At 40.4% G+C, this 21,572-nt stretch overlaps 1 protein-coding gene across 1 annotated transcript in view; it reads right to left on the reverse strand.

Annotated features, from left to right (window-relative positions):
• The window catches only part of PDGFRB (platelet derived growth factor receptor beta), a 73,595-nt gene extending 65,176 nt beyond the window's left edge, over positions 1 to 8,419 (reverse strand). The window contains exon 1 of the mRNA XM_056811457.1: positions 7,851 to 8,419. The gene's annotated coding sequence lies outside the window, so the exon portion shown is untranslated. The remainder of the gene's footprint in view (positions 1 to 7,850) is intronic.
• Positions 8,420 to 21,572: the final 13,153 nt, after the last annotated feature.

A 21,572-nucleotide genomic window follows, 5' to 3' on the forward strand; every position in this document is an offset into this window, starting at 1 on the left:
GAAAACTTCTAAGAGAAATAAGCAGTCCCTGCTCTCAGGAAACTCAGTCTAGTGAGGAGTAGGGTGGGAGGGAGAGGTGGGAATGTGGATAGACTCTGTACAAGTAATTTTAATAAATAAGCAAGGGCTGAGTGTGTGTGAGAGAGAGGCAGAGAGACAGAGGCAGAGAGACAGACAGGGAGAGACAAAAAGACAGAGAGAGGGAAAGACAGAGAAAGACAGAGACAGAGAGAAAGAGACACAGAGAAAGACAAACACACAGAAAGAGACAGACAGAGAGAGAGGCAGAGACAGAGAAAGAAAGAAAGAAAGAAAGAAAGAAAGAAAGAAAGAAAGAAAGAAAGAAAGAAAGAAAGAAAGAAAGAAAGAAAGAAAGAAAGAAAGAAAGAAAGAAAGAAACAAAGAAACAAAGAAAGAAACAAAGAAACAAAGAAACAAAGAAACAAAGAAACAAAAACAAAAAAAGAAACAAAGAAACAAAAAAAGAAACAAAGAAAGAAACAAAGAAAAGAAACAAAAGAAACAAAGAAAGGAAAGAAAGAAACAAAGAAATCTATGTCACCAAAGAGGAGGGGATAGCTTACTTCCAGCTGGGGGAATCAGATAAGGCCAGGTATCTATTAAAGCCAGCTCAAACAAGATCCACAGAATTGACTGTTAAATTTTCAGGGTAAGGGGTGGCAGCTAAGTGGCTCAGTGAATTGAGAGCCAGGCCCAGAGACAGGAGGTCCTGGATTCAAATTTGGCCTCAGACACTTCCCAGCTTACTGCTCTTCTGCCTTGGAACAAATACAAAGTGTGACTCTAAGACTGAAAGTAAGGGTTTTTTAAAATAAAAATATTGGGGGCAGCTGCGTAGCTCAGTGGATTGAGAGCCAGGCCTAGAGATGGGAGGTCCTAGGTTCAAATTTGGCCTCAGACACTTCCCAGCTGTGTGACCTTGGGCAAGTCACTTGACCCCCATTGCCTAGCCCTTACCACTCTTCTGCCTTGGAGCCAATACACAATATTGACTCCAAGACCGAAGGTAAGAGTTTTAAAAATAAATAAATAAAATAAAAATAAAAATATTTTCAGTGTTTTTACTGAGCATTTACAATTCAGAAATTTGTAGCATGTGATACAAATCAGGGCTTAATTTATTGTTTTGTTCATTGTCTGGGCTCAAGAAAATGAGAGAAATGTTAATAATGCAGATTAACATTTTAAAAATGCATACCCCCTTTCCAGAGAGCCAGTTATAAAGCATTTACCAACATATATCTGGGTAGGATTTTTTTTAGATGGTATTTGAAGCTGAAGAGGATTTCAAATCCTACAGCAGCTAAGTGACTGCTGGAGGGCACAGTGGATGGAATGCTGAGCCTGGAGTCTGGAAGACTCATCTTCATGAGTTCAAATTTGGCCTTAGACATTTACTAGCTGGATGACTCTGAGCAATCACTTAACCCTGTTAGCCTCAGTTTCCCCATATGTCAGTGAGCTGGGGAAGGGAATGACATGTCAGTATCTATGCCAAGAAAACACCAAATAGGGTCACAAAGAGCTGGGACATGACTGAAAAATGACTGAAAAGGATTTCAACAAGCTGGGATAAGGATGGGGATGCAAAGACATTGTAGGCATAGAGGATGTTCTGAGCTAAGACTCCAAAACAGAAAAGGCAAAATACAACTTGAAGGGGATCATAAAATGCCTAACTTTATTGGCTGATCTGCCAATGGAATTTAGGAATGTGGGGAGAAGATCAATGTGGGAAAAAGCAATGAAACACCAGAATGTGAAGCCCTTGGATGCCATGCTGTGCTAAGGAATAACAACTTTCTCCTAATGGAGAGTTATACTTGAGCAAGGGAAAAAGAAAGAGCTGTGTTTTAGGAGGAAAACTCATAGATTTCATCATATGGTAGAAAGAGCACAGCCTTAAACGTTAGAGGATCTTTATTCAACTCCTGCTGCCTCTATGACCTTCAACAAATCCCTGTATACTTTGAGCCTCTAGTTTCTTTTTTTTTTAAACCCTTACCTTCCATCTTGGAATCAATACTGTGTATTGGTTCCAAGGCAGAAGAGTGGTAAGGGCTAGGAAATGGGGGTTAAGTGACTTGCTCAGGGTCACACAGCTGGGAAGTGTCTGGGGCCTCTAGTTCCTTTATCCGGGAAGTGGTTGGACTAGATGGTCTCTGAGTTTCCTTCTAACTCTAGTTCCATGATCTTATGACTGGCAGTCAATGCAGGGTAGAGTAGAAGGGTTAGGGGAGCCTGGAGATGGGATAGAAGACAGGCTGCCAAGGTAAGACTTCATAGAATCTAAGTACCTTAGAGGTCTAATCCCTCATTTTACAGAAGAGGAAACTGAGGTCCAAAGTGATAAAGGGACTTAGCCAAAATCACACAGATGATAAGTAAGAGCCTGAATTCAGACTTGGCCTTCTTTCTGCAAATCCAGCACTCTTTAAGAGGGAGGAAACCTGGTAAACTGATGGGGGCGGAGAGGAGTATACTGTTTACACATTCCTAAAGGGTCCATTTTCTGAGCAGAGACAGTTGTTGTTTGGGACTTTTGGTTATGGAAATTCCCCCCATTCAGTTTTGGTCAGGAAACCTCAGTCTTGGGAGCCAAGACCAGCATCACAGAACTACCAAGAACTAAACAGGGGGGCAAGACTGAGGGACAGAGGGAAGACAGGACTTCTTTTGAGACCCTCAGACAACAAGGCTATGAAAAGAGAGCACACTGTCAGAACTGGTTGGGATGATAGGATCATAGACTTAAAACTGGAAGGTTGCCTTAGAGGTCATCAATCCTAACATCCTCAATTTGTAGAAGAGAAACCCAAGGCCAAGAGAGGTTAGGTGATGTGCCCAAGGTCCCACAGCCAGGATGGGCTAGAAATAAAACTTGAACTCAGGTCTTCCTCACTCTGACACTGACTTACCTCTGTATTCTGCCATGTTGGTATTGAATCATTACCACTTCATTTGGCCCCTTCCCTCCTACCCTCCCCCATGATTCCCAAGAGCACTCATAGAACTCACATGTAGGACTCAAAATCCCCATTGTTTATTGCTTCACTCAGCTGTTCTGTCATCTTAATGATTTCTTGCTTTCTCACTGTGGGGCAGAGTCAGAATTTGAACTCAGTCCCCTGACTCTAAACCTAGCATGTTGTTCATGACACCATGTTGCCATGTTGAGATGCCTTGAGAGGCAAAGTGATTTGCCTATGATCACATGCTAAATTAATGAAAAAGCGAGGATTAGAAGCATGTTTCCCAATTGTCTGTCTTATAGTCTTTACATTGCCCCATACTATCTGCCTACCTGCTTTTCTCATTATAATTAGCAGTATTTTTCCCAGGTTCTAAGCACCCCACCAAGGTGCCATGCACTACCCCAATAGAAGAGAAGTTACCCTGGATTTTCCCTTCCTATAGTGAAGCCCAAGCTTCTTGAGTTTCTCTACCTCTGTTGTGGTCACCTGCCTACCACAGTAGTGATAGTGATGGAACGCTATTTATAATGTAGAAGGTAGCTGATGTTTTGATTGATTAGTTTTGCCAGACTCTTTTCCCCCTTGCTTTTTCTTTATTCTAAGGCAGGAATTCTTAACATTTTTTTGTGTCATAAATCCCTTTGGCATGTTGGTAAAGCCTATGGACCCCTTATCAAAATAATGGTTTTAATGGTATAAAATACCTTTATAAAATACCAGGCTTACAAAGGAAACCAATTATTTTGAAGTAGGGTTAACAAAATATTTAAACACACACACACACACACACACACACACACACACACACAAGTTCACAGATCCCTGATTAAGAACCCTTGCTCCAGGCACTATCCACTTTGACTAAAGATGTGGAGGATAATTTGAGCTAAACCTGGTAAAAGAGTTGAATGTTTAAAAGTTTGAACTTTACTCTGAAGGTTAGGTACTGGAAGGGGAAGGAGGGAAATATATCTGGGAAATATAGATTACACAAGAATAAAATATCAATTATATTTTAATGTAATCTAAAATTATGTTTAAAAATTTTTAAATCCATTTTAAAAGGCAGCTGGGGGTAAAATGAACTGATTATTAGATCTGGAGTCAGGAAGACCTGAATCTAAAAACTTCCTACCTGTGTGACCCTGGGAAAGTCGCTTAACTTCTCTGTATGCCTCAATTCTTCAGTTTTTCAAATGGGGATAATAATAATATTCTCAGGGGTGCTGAGAAAATCAGATGAGATCATATTTGTATAGCGCCTGGTACATGCTATAAAAAATGCTTGTTCCTTTCCCTAAAGATCCCCTCTAGCCTGGTAGCTCTCTTCTCCCTTTCTTTTTGGAGAGAAGGCACCCAAAGATAGATTTTCAGAATATTAGAAAGAGAGATGCAAGGCTTCCCAGGACAGGGAGAAATAGACAGAAGTGATTCTTGTCAAGAAGCCTTTTCAATAGAATGAAGTGATGAATGCATAAATTGGGAGAAGGGGAGGTTCATGGACCTAAAACTGTCTCTGCCTCCCATCATACCAGAGGGCAAAGCATCGGGGAAGGGCAAGGCTGTTGGAGGAGACAACTCTTTAAAAAGGAATTGAAATCAGAGGGACTGGCTAGCCTCTGGTGCATTCCGGTACATTATCATTGGACTTTATGTCCTTTTCCTGTGGGAGTCAGTCCAGGAGAGCAAGAGCTCCTGTTTATTCAATCCAACTCAATAACAAACATTTATTAAGCACTTAACTTAGCTATGTACAGAGCCTTGCTAGAGGTGCTGGGGAGATAAAAAAGATTAAATGAAATATAAATAAAATAAGTAATTGACTTTACTGTACAGTTTGGAGATACAACATAATGAAAATATTTAAAAATATTCATACAGTGTTTTAAGGTTTACAAAGTATTTTTCTCCTGACTCCTTAGTTGCATATTGCAAGTATTATTATCCTCATTTTACAGATGAAAATTATTTTTCTGGGGTCCTATAGCAAATAATAACTGAGACTGGAACCTAGCTCTTTAACTAACAGAATCCTTTCTACCATGTCATATCTGACAAGGACAGAACAGATGAAAGCAATAGGTTGTCACCATTTATGAAGAAAAAAAATTGTTATTGACTGAGGGAATCAGAAAAGGTTTCCTAGAGAATAGAATATCTTAATTGAGCTTTAAAGTATAGACAGGGAGGAAACAAATTTTTAGGAAGTGCCTGGCAGGATTGTTAGGTGTCACAGAGGATAAGAGTGTCAGGCCTGGAGTCAAGAAAACTCATTTTCCTAAGTTAAAATTTGGTCTCAGACACTTTAGCTGAGTGACCCTTGGGCAAGTCATTTAGCCCAGTTGTCCTCAGTTTCCTCCTCAGTAAAATTGAACTGGAGAAGGAAATGATAAGCCAGTATCTTCACATTAATTCTGGGACATAGGTGCTATTATTGTGATCATTTTACAGTCGAGACAAACAAGTTAAATGACTGAGTCAAGGTCACACAGTAAATGTCTGAGGCCAAATTTGAACTCAGGTCTTTCGGACTCCAGATCCAACACTTTTGTCTATTGCCCCATCAAGCTACCCCATGTGGGCACCTTAAAATTCAATAGGTAGAAAGGAAAGGTATTCAGATATAGAAAGCAACAGTAGTAAATGCATGGACTCAGTTTGAGGTACTCACTTACAGAAGAGGACAAGTAGCTTAGCTTGACTAAAGAGTCCAGTATTGAATGGGTAGAGTAGTAAATGAATCTGGAAAAGTAGAGTGACATCTGATTATGGAAGCCTGGATGCTGAGATATGGACTTTGAACTTGATTGGCAAGAGAAGACCATAGAAGGTGTTATCATATCATCAAGCATCTACAGCACATGACAATTTTCCCCCCCAAAAAAAGTTGGCAGTAAAAGAGAAGAGAAACATTAGGAAGTAGTTACATGGAGTCAGCGGAAAATTGGAGGTACATGGAAAGAGCTCCTGGAGATGCATGAGGAAAGGGGTGAGTGATGAAGTAAGAGATAAGAGTGGGGTAGGGAGAGGAACAAGAATCCAGGAAGAAAGCTATCCTTAGCTTAGTCTGAGACAGGGTGATATTGAAGCTGAATTTTAGGGGATGGAGGAAGCCCTGAAAGAATTCACTTTAGATGGTTTCTATCTCCATAAATCAGGAGGTCAGGTTAATGCAGGCTTGATGCTGCTAATAAAGACTTAAAGAGAAATGGGAAGATCTGGAAGAGTTGCTGTGGGGATGAGCTATTTGACCAGTTTTGAGCATCCCTAACTGTGCTACTATCTCGTCTGCTCTGTTTAATCACTCCAATAGAGCACATTCCACAAGAGAAGTGAGAGACCCTTAATAAATGTCTTGCTGAATGACCCTGTCAAAGGGGATGAGTTTAGTCTGGCATGACTTGTTCTTTATGAACCCATGCAGGCTCATAGTAATCACTGTTTTCTTTCTTTTCCAAGTACCCACAAAATATTCCTTTAATAATGCATTATGTCAAAAGAGGATGAGGACCTGGGCTGGATAGTGACTGTGGGAGTGAAGAAGAGATGAATTAGAGATAGATTTCTAAAGACTGGATAGAATGAAGGGATGACCTGTTTGTACAAACTTAAATGTACAACCAACTATACTGTGCAACAATGAAAAATTATCATTGACTGAGTAGCTGGGTAGACTAGGGTCTTCCTGTCTCGGTTTAGTCCATTCCTTTAGCAAAAGGCAGAGATGTCTGAGAGATCTATGCTTTCCTTAGGAGGTCTCCTATTGTCCCCTCCCCCTCTTTATCCCAACACCCCCCCCCACTCAGCCCTGAGCCCCAGCTCCATTCATAGGCTGCCCAAACTCGGTTCCTGTTCCCTCCGCTCCTTCCCCATCCCCCCACCCCCCAACAACATAAGGAGAACTACAACAAACTGACAGTTTCCCATCAGCTGGGGGTTTGGAAGGACATCTTAGGAATCTGGAAAATTTGCAAAGCCGTTTAAATCCCTGGGGCTTCGATGGCCCTAGGGACTGGCCTGAAGCCAAAACCTTTCTGGGAAAACGGTTCAGACTCCAGACTGAGGCTGAAGGTCCCCCCTCTCCAACCCTGGTCCCCAGTCCTGTGCTGATTCTAGGGCCTCTTTTCCTATTTTATACTCTCATCTCACACTTGAACGTTTGACAATTCTGGTTCCCTAACCGCCCCCCCCCCAGACCTGCTCCCCAGGCTGACCACCTCCATCAGTCATTGTAATCCTCCTCTATCTCCAGTCTGATCCACATAAGTCCAGCCTGCTCCAGTCCCTTCAGCCCAACTTCGATCAAAGTCCCCTCCCTTCACGGTCTGTCTCCCCTCATCATCCTTCCTCTCTTCATAGGCTCTCCTCCTCAATATCTTCCCTCCCGTAGTTGCCCTCATCTTTAATAACCCCCCACTCTGCCCATTCTTTAGCCCCTCAAGCCACCCCTACCCCCAGGCCCCGCCCCCTGGCTCTGGCAAACAGACCCTCCGCTGTTAAGACACTGAGCCAGGAGAATGGAGCCCAGAAAACCCAGTGGTTTTTGTGTGAATGAGGGCTGGAGCAGAAGGGGGCGGGGTGCTAGCAGTCGGGGCACAGGGTAGAAGAGGGGGAAAAGCGGGGCCCTTCTGGTGGGGATGACTGCATACGGGCCAGTGGGGTGTGGGGTGGCTGAGGAGATTCAACTCTTTTGCAAACTGACATCTCCCAAGCCTGCTCTTGGCTTCTCCCATCTGGTTTCGCTAAAAATATTTTCCATTTTTAACTTGACCAAAGTGTGGCTGAGACATAGCCAAGGGGCCCTGGAAATGGGGTGGGGTGGGGGCAGGGAGCCTAGGGGACCCCAGCACCTACCTTTATGGCCTCAGTCTTCTCTTGGCTTTGCCTTGGTCAGTGCCTGCTCACAAACACCCAGTCTGTCTCCAAAGTCGCCTCCCTTGGCCCCAGCAGAAGGGGCTCCAGGCAGCAGGAGTGGCTGGGGGCACACAGGGACCAGTTGGCCCAGAGGACCAGCAGTGGAAGGGACAAGGGCAGTCCTAGAGCATCCTTGATGGAAGTCTCCAGGCTCAGGAGGGCCTGTCTAGCTTGTAGTCTTTCTGAGGATTTGTCCCTCTAAGGACTGAGTTCGAGGAGCGCGTTAGGAAGCAAAGGAAGGGGCAAGCCCTCCTGGTCCACCCGCTGCTTACAAAGTTTTCTCCTGGTTCAACCTTGTCTCTTGGCCTGCTGGGTGAGGAAGATGGACAGCAGTTAGGAGCAGGGCTCCCAGGCCTGAGGCAGAGATAGCAGCACCAAGAGGCGGACACAACTCTGAGTGAGAGAAAAAGCTCGGTCTCCTACAACTTGGGGGGAAAGGCCTAAGAGGTCCCTTTGATTGGTCTCTCTGAGGGAGAGAGGGTGTGTGAGAGGGAGGGAGGGAGGCAGGCAGGGAGTGTGAGGGGAGGGAGGGAGTGTGTGTGCGTGTGTCTGTTTTCAATTTGGTCTTTTTCCCCTGAGTTTCTTGTTTTTCTTTCTCTTTTCCCTTCACTCTCTGCCTTCTCCCTCTTTCTCAGGATATGAGGGGATGTTTAGAAATTCCACAGCCCACGCCAGCAGCTGAGTCATTTGTATTAAGAGAGGCCAGCCCGTTCTGCCCAGGGTGGTGACTCCCCTCCCCTCTCTTCTCCCCAGGCCAGGCTCAAATGGGGTCTGGGGGCTTTGCTGCTGACAGGAAGGTGGGCTCACAGGTTGGCAACCTGGTGATCAGGGTTGGCAGGGATCATATGCCAGGCAGAGGGATCCCAGGCAATGCCTGGCTATGCCCCTCTGGAAGAGGGTCCCCAGGAAAGAAGGGAAAATGGGGAATCATTCTTTAGAGTGTTGTTGGGCAGCCTTTCACCCCCAGTCTCTGAGCTTCATGTTCCCTGTCTGCAAAATGAATGGGTTGGTCTGAGACAGTTTGTAAGGGTCCATTCTAAGGTCCCATCAGATTCTCCTTCTCTATTCAGAATCCCCTTCCAGTTCTGAAGTTCTAGGCCCTGTGCTTTATGATTTCATTTAGGGCTGGAGTGCATAGAGGGGGAATGGCACAGAGGGCAAAGCCTTCCCTGCTTCCTTCCAGACCAGGGACTAGGGGTATCTCCCAAGAGAGGAGGGGGTGGCTGAGGGAAGCAGAGCCATAGCCTGAGTTCTGGTCACGATCAACCACAGGCTGGTCCAGCACATCTGGAGTCACTTAGCCCCAGCAGTCATTAACCCTTTGTGGCCCCATTGCTGATGTGCCCATTGCTTGGACAGTCCAACCTGATCTTAATCCCCAACTCCAGGCACAAGACTCATCACATGTACCTCATAGCACCAATTGGCCCGAGAATGGAGTCAGAAGTAGTGAGGGAAAGGTGAGCTGGGACCTAGGATACTAGTCCTTCAGACCTAGGAGTTCTGAAGGAAAAGAAAGGAGTTTAGAATTTGAATCAACTTTGGGGAGACAAAAGTAGAGGACAGAGAGGGAAATACTCCATCATTCACAGAGGGAGTCATGCCTGATATGCCCTCAGAAATGGAGAAAGTTTAAATTAAGGATGTAGAGGAGAATAGATTTCTTAAATAGATGGAAGAAAAAGAATCAGATTGGTTTGGTGATAGGAAAGGAAGAAAGCAGGGTGGTATGATGGATAGAACATTGGCCAGACATTTAATTGTGTCCCTGCTCTTATCTCACTTTGTGACTACAAGCCAAGTCTAGAAGCCACTATATGGTACAGTACTTAGAGTACTTCTTGACTTGCATATCTGAATTTGAGTCCTTTCTCAGACACAATAGCTATGTGACCCTGGACAAGTCACTTAACCTCTGCCTGCCTTAGTTTCCTCCTTTGTAAAACAGATATTGACATTTTCTCCATAGGGTTGTTGAAAGGATCAAATGAGAAAATATATGTGCTAGATAAATGCTAACTATTATTATTGTTATGTCAGCTCCCATCTCTAGATTCCCGTTTCCTCATCTCTAAAATGAGAAGTTTGAAATTACATGATTTGGTAGAAGTTAGGTGGCACAGTGGATAGAGCACAAGGCCTGGAGACAGGAAGTCCTGGGTTCAAATCTGACCTCAGACACTTCTTAGCTATGTAACCCTGGGTGAGTCTTAACCCCAATTGTCTAGCCCTTGCTGCTCTTCAGTCTCACTTATAAGACAGAAAGTAAAAGTTAAAAAAAGAAATTATATGATTTCTGAGACTCTTTCCAGTTCTAATATATGATATGAATGACAAGTGGTCAGGGATGTTATTGAGCAAATGTGTTTGCCCTTCGATGACCTTGGAAGTACCTTCCAGGTTTGAGATGATGGGATTCTACCGTTCAGACAAGAGTCCTGTTGGCTAAAGTCGGGCTTCCAAGGAAGGCTAGCACCCCCCTCTGCTGGCTTGCCTGGGCAACTCCTCTCCCAGGGAGGGAGGGTCCTATGAGATGGAGCTAACTTCCACAAAGGCCCCTTTCCATGTCTCCTAATGGAGTGGGTTCCACATAGAGTCCTCTAGGGTCAACGAGGAATTTTTTTCTTGCTAACATCCTACTGCAATGCCTTACATGCCCAAATTAGATCCAACGGGTAAATCTCCCTTTCTGCTAACAGATTGGAATGCCAAAGTTATCTCCATTCCAGCCCCAGGTGAGAGAGTAATAAAGACTGGCTTCCACAAGAGAAATTTGTAGGAAAAGAAGAAACAAGAGATGACTAGGCTGGGGCAGTTAGGTAGCTCAGTGTATAGAAAGTCAGGCCTAGAAATAGAAGGTCCTGGGTTCAAATCTGTTGTCAGACACTTCCTAGCTGTGTGACCCTGGGAAAGTCACTTAACTTCTCTGTATGCCTCAATTCTTCAGTTTTTCAAATGGGGATAATAACAGACACACACACACAGAGAGAGAGAGAGAGAGAGAGAGAGAGAGAGAGAGAGAGAGAGAGAGAGAGAGAGAGAGAGAGGAAGAGAGGAAGAGAGGAAGAAAGAAAAGAATCAAGTAGAAAGTTGAGAAAGTCTGAAATGCAAGAAGTCAAAGGACAGAAAGGAAGGAGGAGGGGGAAGAAGGTAGTTGGTATAGGTTGTCTCCAACTAGGGGGGAAGTGAAAAAAACAAGTTAAACGTAGGTGTCAAAGTGCTAACAAAGTTCTAATGAGGTGAGGAGTGTTAGAACATCAGAGTTTAAGACCCCAGGAACCTTTGCCACAGTAGGTCACCAAAGCAGATCCTAGCAAAAAGTTAAGGACTGGAGATGTCAATGGATTCTAGTCAATATAGTGAGCAGAAAAAATCTGCAGTGACCTGCATTGAGAGCCATGTTTGTGTTTCTATCTCAGCCAAATTATTGCAATCTATACTCAAAGTTTAGGCTGCTTTCACTCCTATAAGGCAGGGTAAAATACCCTCCCCTCTACAGGTCGCCAAAGGGAGTACTATTTCTTTAAAAATAATAGAAATTGAAGTCAAACAGATAAAGCAGAAGGAAGGCTTTGGTGTGAAAAATAAAGGAAATGAAGAAGCTGGAGAAATAGGGATGGCAGGAAGTTAGAGAACAAAAGAAAGTCACAGAGGAGAAAGGAGAAAAGATACACTGAATATTTGGAATGAAGAAATCTGGCAAACATTTCTAAAGACTGTATGGCATACCTTTCCCAACTGACAAATGGTCTAAGGATATGACTAGGCAATTTTGAGATGAGGAAATCAAAACTATCAATAATCATATGAAAAAATGTCCTAAGTCATCCTTGATGAGAGAAATGCAAATTAAAACAATGCTGAGGTGTCACCTCCCACCTACCAGATTGGCCAATATGACAGTAAAGGAGAGTGATAAATGCCAGAGGGGATGTGGCAAAATTGGGACACTAATATATTGTTGGTGGAGTTATGAACTGATCCAACCACTCTGGAGGGTAATTTAGAATTATGCCCAAAGTACAAAACTTGCATACTCTTTGATTCAGTAATATCACTACTAGATCTGTATCCCAAAGAGATAATAAAGAAGAGGAAAGGACCTACTTGAACAAAAGTATTTATAGCAGCTCTTTTTGTGGTGGCAAGGGATTGGAAATTGAGGAAATGTCCATCAATTGGGGTATGGCTGAACAAATTGTGATATATGTTAGTGATGGAATATTATTTTGTTATAAGAAATGATAAGCAAGATGATTTCAGAAAATGACCTGCATGAACTGATGCAAAGTGAAATAAGCAGAACTGGGAGAACATTGAATGCAGTAACCGCAATATTGTACAATGATCAACTGTGAAATCTTGGCTACTCTCAGCAATGCAATTATCTGGGACAATCCTGAAAGGGAATGGTATCCACCTCCAGAGAAAGAACTGTTGAGTCAGATGGCTATGGATCAAAGCACACTATCTTTCACATTAGTGTATTTTACAGTTTTATTTGAGGGCTTTGATTTGTATGAGTATCTCTTACAACAATGACCAATATGGAAGTGTGTTTTGCATGATTAAACAAAATAAGAAAAAAAAAAGACTATATGGCACAATGTGAAACCCTGGTTTGCACAAACTTAAGACTTCCTTGAGATTTTTTTTATTGCAACACCTAGGTGGGACTGTGCCTAAAAAATTTGTATACAGTCAGAAAAACCTCACTTCAAATCCAGATTTATTCATTAATTAGCTGTAAGACCCTGGAGAAGTCACTTAACCATTGTTTGCCTCAGTTTATTTATCTGTACAATGGCAATGAATAAAGTATTTGAAAAGTCTTTTGCAAAGCCAGGTTGCTTAGTGGTTAGAGAGCCAGACCTGGAGAGGGGAGATTCTGGGTTTAAATTTGGCACCAGACACTTCCTAGCTGTGTGACCCTGGCCAAATCACCTGATCCAAAATGCCTAACCCTTATGACTCTTCTGCTTTGGAACTAATACTTAGTATCAAATGTAAGACAGAAGTTGAGGGTTTTAACAAAAAAAGTCATTTTCAAATCTCAAAGTCCTATATAAATGCCATGAAGCTAAATTCTAGGACCTCATTGGGGAAAAGGGAGCTCTCTACCTTAAGAGGAAGCAGCTGCTTTTCCTTTAAGGAATGGTGACTGGTGTGGGCTAGAGACTATCAAATGAAAGATCATCCAGTAAGGGTCTGAGGAAGATGGAACAAATAGGGGTGATGGGCAACTCCTTTCAGCAGAGTTACCTGTCAACCCAATATCAATTGGAAGATTTGCTGCCTTCCTACAACATGTATCCAAGATTTGATAGTGACTTTCCCAAAGTCTGCCATTTTTCACACTTGCTCCCCACTTCTTAGCTTATTCACATAAGCAAAAATGGTATTGTCAGAAGCACCTAGAAAGCATTTCTCAAGATTACAAAATCTTGGGCAATACTACATGCCTAAGGGGCATGAGTGGTTCCTTACTTCATTTGTTTGTTCATTTCTTTCTTTCTTAATGCAAATAGAAGGCAAGGGCTTTAGTTTTTGGTATACTGGGGAAATGGACAGATAGTTAAGAAAGTGGTGTTCAAGAATGAAAACTGGATTTCTGAATATCCATATAAAATATGGAAATTACTGAGCACCTAACACTATATTTATATGGAGTCTTGCAAATCTAGTGAAAAGTAATTTAAACAGAACCAAAGAAGAAGGAAGTGTGTATACCCACCAGCATATATGTAAAGCATATATATGGGCTTTTAAAAAAAAAAACAGAGTTACAGTACAGGAAGAAAAATAGAAATAGACATTTTTAGAAATTCACACAAAGAAAAAAAATCCTCCAAAGGAACCAGTAACAAAGCCCACAGCTTTCATTGTCTATCCATAAATGCACAGAGCATAAGTAAAAAATCAAGATTAATTAGGCATCCTAATTCAAAGAGGTATATATGACCTATAATATGTAAAAATGCATTACCGAGACTTGGTAAGATGAGACCTATGTCTGCAATGATACAGTAGATAGGTATATCTTATTTTTATGAAATGAGATCGGTAAGGGGAAGAGAGGTGAGAGACTAATACTGTATTGTTAAGATGTAACTCATGTGAGGAAATCTAGAAACCAGAGGGAAGAACTGTGGTCCAGAATAGTTGTTTGAAGATAAAAGAAGCATTAGAAGTAATGCTGGTATTGGAGCCATCTGGACAGAAAGAGGAAATAGATGGAGAATTTCAAGAAATAGATTACAAGCCTAACACAAAAGCATGATACAATAATGATAGGAGACTTCAAATATTTAGGCAGCCATTGGAGCACTCTCTGCCAAAAGCAGAGGCAAACAGTTCCTTGACTTGCCTTAATGGTAGTCTTGTCTTTCAAAAGGTAGAAGAGTCAAAGACGGAAAATTTTGTTCTGTATTTGATTTGTATCAACAAGTAATAACTGAAATCTAGGGTGGAAATGATAATAGCCTAGGAAAGAAGTGCCTGCTCCATCATGGATCTGTAATAGAGAAGAGGAAAGTTGGGAAAAAGGTGACACAGATCCTAGTTTTTGAGAAAACAGATGTCAAAAGCTTTGGCGAAAAGATAGGTAGGATCCAATGGACTAGATTTCTATAGGGAAAGTCAGCCCAGAAGGAATGGGCTGCTCTCAAGAATAAAATGAAGACAAAACCAACAATACCAGTGATGACTGAATAAAAAGGAGGGGAGGAGAATATTCTAAAGGTACCAATATGGATGCACTGGGAACACAATAACTATCTTAGATTTCTAAAAGATATGTATAAAACATAGAGAGGCAGTTAGGTGGTGCAATTTATACAGGTCTGGACTTGGAATCAAAAAGACTCATCTTCCTGGGTTCAAATTTGTCCTCAGACATTTCTGGCTGTGTGACCCTGGGTAAGACACTTAACCCTGTTTGCCTCAATTTCCTCATCTGTAAAATGATGGGCAAACCATTTCAGTATCTCTGCCATGAAAAATCTTAAATGTGATCATGAGAGTTGGACACAACTGAAATGACTAAACAATAACAATACAACCTGAGATAAAGACAAGTAATAGATTATGAGTGCCAAAGTGTGTCATGGTTTTGGAAAAAAACTCTGTCGGTCCATAGTACTCATGAGTTGAAGCTGATCAGAAAAGCTAGGACAGCAAAGAATTTTTAAAAGTTGTGTTAGAAAGGGAGAAGAAAAAGGAAGATCCTAGAAGAGATAGTACAGATACTTGCAAAGGATGAAATACTGACCAGTCAACTCTACTTCCTTTTACTCTAATAAAGAGAACTTTTTTTTTTGACTGGATTAAGAGTACTGGACCTGCAGTCAGGAAGATCTGAGTTCAAATCTAGCCTCAGACACTTCCTAACTGTGTCCAGCAAATCACTTAATCACTGTAAGCCTAGGAGGCAGCAAGGTGACTGAATGGATAGAATGCTGGGCTTGGAGTCAGGAACACTTGAATTCCAATACTTCAGATATTTTTGTCTTCCAATACTTCCTAGCAGTGTAACTCTGGGCAAGTCACTTAACTGCTGATTGCCTGACAAAAGAATCCACTGGAGGCATTGAAGAAGGAACTGGCAAACCATTTCAGTATCCTTGTCAAGAAAACCTCTTGGAGATTAAACATGTAAAAGCTATATCAGACTGCTGATCCTCTCAATATAGAGGAGAAGAGGGAAGAAATGCACAGACAGTTCTGAGGTCATCCTTAGCTCCTATCTAGTTTCTGCTTTCCTAACATTTCTCATATGTGTTCCCTTTTCTCCACTCACTGAGATCCTTAGCACCTCCCTCTTGTCATTGTCATTCAGTTGTTTTTCAGTCTTACTTGACTCTCCATGACTACATTTGGGGTTTTCTTGGCAGAAATACTGGAGTAGTTTGTTGTTTCCTTCTCTAGCTCATTTTACAGATGAGAATACTGAGGCAACCAGGGTTAAGTGACTTGTCCAGTCACTCAGCTAGTAAATGTCTGAGGCTCTATTTGAACTCAGGAAGATGAGACTTCTTGATTCCAAGTCCCACCCTCTATCCACTGTGCCTCCTCTCCCCTGGATTATTTCAATAACCTCCTAATTGCTCTCTGTGTCTCTGCCTCTTCCCTTCATGACCCAATTCATCACTTACCCAGACACCAAAGTGATTGTCCCTAGAAATGATTATCTCTAAAACAGCAAAGTTAACCATGTCACTCAAGAAATTCCAGTGGCTCCTTATAACCCCAGGGATCAAATAGAAACTTTCCTGTTTGGATTTAAAGCTCTTTGCACACTGAGCCCTTACTGCCTTTACTGCCTTGATACATATCACCCTTATCCATGTCCCTGTGGTCCAGAGGAACAGGCACTTGCTGTTGCTCACACATGGCATTCCACCACCACCTGCTCTTCATGGCTTTGTACTGGCTAGCCTTCATTTCTAGTGTTCCCTTCATCCTCACACTGCTACCTCACATTTTAAAGTTTAATCTGTGTTATTATTATTATTAACATTTTCTCCATCACTTTTTTACATATAGATGGTCAATAAAACTATCAAGCCCTAGCTGGTAGCATTTGCTGATTTTTTTAAACCCTTACCTTCCATCTTGGAGTCAATACAGTATATTGGCTCCAAGGCAGAAGAGTGGTAAGGGCTAGGCAATGGGGTCAAGTGACTTGCCCAGGGTCACACAGCTGGGAAGTGTCTGAGGCCAGATTTGAACCAAGGACCTCCCATCTCTAGGCCTGGCTCTCAATTCACTTTGCCACCTCACTTCTCCTGCATTTGCTGATTCCTAAGAGCTAAATATTAACTCCAAAAATTTAACAATCTGTTTGGGAGAGTTGATATGGCCTGGTTCCAACTCACCCCTGGCTATGTTGAAGAATGATTAGTCTTGTACTTTTTGGTCCCAGAGGACAGAACTAAGAATACTGAATAGACGTTGGAAAGAGGAACATTTAGATATGATGGTAAGGGACGGTTTCCTAACAACTAGAGCCATCTAAAAATGAAGGCTGCCTCAGGTGGGAGTGACTTTCCCTTTACCAGAAGACTTCAAGCAAAGGCTGAATTACACACTGTTATATAGAAGTGATTCCCAATGAGGTAAGAGATGAACAAAATGGCCCCGGGGATCCCATCCAGCTCTTAGAAATCTGTGATTCTGGGAAGACGGTATGAAAGATAGTGGAGGTTTCCCTAGTCCTTTATCTGTATCATCTCATTGGAGCCTCAAAACAACTTCATGGGAGTAAGTACTATAGGTGTTATTGTCATCCATCTATTTGACAGACTTTCCAAGTTTAGCCCTCTTTCAACTATATCACAGGGAGATACGTTACAGTACAGAGTTGGAGGGTGCTTAAGGGTTTGTCCAAGATTCATCACTCCCCGCCCCACCCCCCAAATCAGAGAGGGGAAATGTGTCTGATAGGACAGACAGGAAACAATTTGTTCCAAGTCACACAGGGAGGCCCACCCTCACAGAGCTGAGTCAGAGCCAAAAGTCAAAGAATCACAAATTCAGGAACTCATTCCCAAAGTTTTATAGTCACAATATGGGGAGAAGGGGTTGTAAGAGTCAATGGACAATGACTGGGGAGGAGGCGGGTGGCTGCTGGCCACAATCCCTTCCCTGCTGGGAATCCTTTTCAAACTACATTTTGGTAGTGGATAGGAAAGAATGCTTTCTGGCTTGCTTTTCTACCAGATAAACCTTTCAGATTTGACTAGTAGATTAAATATTACTGTATTAAGTTGCTGCCAATTTTGCCCATGTTACAATAAAAACAATTTTGAATTTGGAGTCAGATGATGAGTTCAAATTCCTGCTTTGCCATTTGTGTGAGTTCAAGTTAACTTAATCGCTCTGGTTCTCAGTTTCCCTATCTATAAAATGCAGGGGTCGAACCAGGTGACCTTTAAAGTCCTTTCCCCTTTTGTTCTGAATATATGCATATCCACAAATGCTCTTAGAATAATCAGTCAGTAAAGCACTCCTCAAACTAATTTTCTTCTTAGCTATTTTTACTGTTTTGTGAGGGATAATGTGTGTAATTTTCCATTATGAAAGCTACAGCTTTTAAAAAATTATTATTAAATTAACTACTGAAAAAGAAAAAATAGACTGGTAGGTCATGATTGACTTATTGGGACCATAAAGTTTGCTGGACAAAATCAGCAAGTTAGCTTGAGTTGATAAAAATGACCCCACCTAGAGTCAAATAGAAGGATTTATACCAGTGATGATGGACCATTCAGAGGGGTGGGTGATGTCCTCAGGGACACAGAGAAGGGAAGGGGAGCATCCCTCTGGCTTTCTAGTAACAAGCTCTGGTGAACTCTGTGCTGAAGAAATGGGCATGTCCACAGAGAGGGCTCTGAGTGCCATAGGTGTGCCACCACAGGTCTTTACTTTGAGTCAGGTAGATTACCTGGAGTTAGCTAAAGGAGTCCTATACCAGAAAAATTATAATGATCTATTATAGAGTTCAAGACAACTGATAGTTTCTTGGGCTAGGTATGTTTCGTGCCTAAATGTGTTTGGCTAGTACCATTCCTTTAGCTTTATGCAAAAGAACTGGTATAGCTCCATACCACCACTAGTAATGACTTTCAGAGAAAATGGTAGTCTCTCTCATTGCTAATGAATGGAATCCATAATAGGTCCATGTGAAAAAAAGTTAAACTATGTATATTTTTAAAAACACTTAAGAAAAAAATTTTTTCCAACCTTAGGTTCCCTAAAAAACAATGTAATATAAACATTAAATAATAAAATCTATGGGTTCCATCCACAGCAGTGTTCAGAGACAAGTTCTTAGCACTAATAACCCACATACTAATTCGAGAAAAGGGAAACTAAATTAATTGAGTCTATCTTAAAGAAATAAGAAAAGGGAATAAGTGATAAATGAAAGGAAAACAGAAGGAAAGCTATTAAGAGAAAAACATAAAAATAGTAGACAAAAGAACAAATAAATAATAAAAATAAAAACTAATTGACTATTGCTTTTTTAAAGACATAAAATTGAAACACTAGAAATGCAAAAAGGGGTAGCAAGGTGACTCAGTGGATAGAGAGCCAGGCCTGGAGGCAAGAGACCCTGGTTCCAAATATGGCTTCAGACATTTCCTAACTTTGTGACCCTGGGCAAATCACTTAACCCCATTGCCTAACCCTTACTGCTATTCAACCTTGGAAATAATATTTAGTACTGATTCTAAGACAGAAGGTAAGGGTCTTTAAAAAATGAGAAAAGAAAGATTATAATGAATGGAAAAGAAATTAATAAAATATCAATGATTATTGCAAACAAATTAGAGAATTAAAAAACAGTGGATCTACCAAAATGTAAAAAGGCCAAAACAGTATATAACCAGAAATATACAAATTAAATAGCCCAATCTTGGAAAAATCAAGCAAGTCAGGAAGGAATCATTCCATAAAAAGTTTCTGGGACAAGCTAGATCAAAAGCAAATTTTTTTCAAACCTTCAAAGAACAAACAATTTTTTTATCACACAGATTGTTTCTAAATTTAGAGAAAAGTGATATGCTACACAGTTCTTTGCATAAAGCAAATATGGTTTTGATCTCCAAAACCAGCAAAGCAAGAATCAAAAGAAAAATTACTGTCCTCTCTAATTAATGAATATATACCAACTGACTTGTGATCTCAGTGATGAGTAGATCAAAGAACAAATTATAGAAGCAATCGAAAATGTCATGAAAGAAAATGACAATAATTAAACAACATTCAAAAACTCCCAGAATGCAGTTAAAACAGTCATTAGGGAAAAATTTAGATCTCTAAACACTTTCATCAACAAAAGAGAAAAAGAACAAATCAATAAATTGGTTGTGCAATTAAATAAAACTAGAGTAATAATTTTTTAAAACCCATCTAGACAATAGAATAAAAATTCTGAAAGTAAAAAAAGAGACTAGTAATACTGAAAGATAAAAAACCCCAAATATCAAATGAATTGCTAAAACTAGAAAAAAACTATCAAAATAGACAAGCAACTAATCTGTTTAAAAAGAGAGGGGGAAACTGAATTATTCCTACCAGAAATGCAAAAGGAGAATTCAAAGTAATTGATAGGGAAATAAATGAAATTATCAGAAACAGTTTTGCCAGTTATATGTTAAAAATTGATAACTTAAAAGGAATGAATGCTTATAAAAATACAAACTACTTAGATTAATTAGAGAAGAAATGAATAATTTAAATAATCTTACATCAGGAAAAGAAATTGAACAAACTATAAATAAATTCCCAAAGGAAGAAAGATAAACAAACACCAGGGCCAGATGGATTTACAAGTGAATTCTATCAAATATTCAAAGAACATTCCAATATTACATACATCATTTGCAAGGCGGGGAAAGGACCTTCCAATCTCTTTCAATGGTACAGATAGGGTCTTGATGCCGAAACCCAGGAGAGACAAGACGAAGAAAGAAAACAATACATCAAGGGTTCTTAATACTCAGAACTATATGAATTCAAATATAACATATTCTTTACAGAAATAAAGACTGGTATAAATAACTGGATAAATATTAATTACTCAAGGTACAATATGATACAATAGTGTAATTAATATGGCAACATAATGACATAATAAAAATGACAATAAAATGGCATATAATGAAAATTATTATGGCACCTAAATTAACTTATTGATTCAGTGTTGTACCAAACTACAAAAGGATTACTTTAAATATCTAGAAAAAATGATAAAACTTGTCTGAAAGAATAAAAGGTCAAGAATCTCAACAGATATAGTCAAAAAAAAGAGGAAATAAGGAAACCTAATAGAACCAGATCTCAAACTGTACTGCAAAGCAGTAATTATCAAAATACTTTTGTACTGGTTAAAAAATAGCATCAAAGAGTAAAATGAATTAGGTACATGATATATAGGAACAAACAAACTAGTAACCAAATATTTGATTAACACAATGATTACTGGGGTAGGGATTCACCATTTGACAAAAACTACTCAGAAAACTGGAAAGCAGTTTGGTGGAAATTATATATAGACCAACACTTCATATCATATACTAAGATAAAATCCCAAGGGGATACATGGCTTGGGCAAAAAATGTGGCATCAAACAAATGAGAGGAGCAAGGAGGAAATTACCTTTTTGTTCTATGGATAGAGAAAGCATTTGTGACTAAATAAGCAATAGAGAGACTCATGCAAGATAAAATGGATATGTAGATGACAGAAAATTGACAAATTTTGCACAAACAAAGCCAATACTGGTAAAATTAGAATGGGAAAAGTGACTGAAAGAAAATCTTGTTAGCAAGTTTCTCTGGTAAAGTTTTCATATCCAAGATATATAAGGAACAAATTCAAATTTATAAATAAAAAAGCCTTTCCCCAATAGATAAATAGCTAATGGGCATGAACAGGTGTCTCTCAAAGGAAGAAAGATAAGGTTCCAACAATCTTATGAGAAAATATTCAAATAATTAATTAATTATTAAAATTATTAAAGAAATTCAAATTAAAGCAACTCTGAGATTGAGACTCATCAGATTGGGAAAGATGACAAAATAAGAAAATAACAAATGTTGGAGGAACATGCACATTAGTGCACTGTTGGTTGCACAGAAATTGTTTGAGCCATCT

Source organism: Monodelphis domestica, chromosome 1, assembly GCF_027887165.1.
Source record: "Monodelphis domestica isolate mMonDom1 chromosome 1, mMonDom1.pri, whole genome shotgun sequence".
Classification (NCBI taxonomy): Eukaryota; Metazoa; Chordata; class Mammalia; order Didelphimorphia; family Didelphidae; genus Monodelphis; species Monodelphis domestica.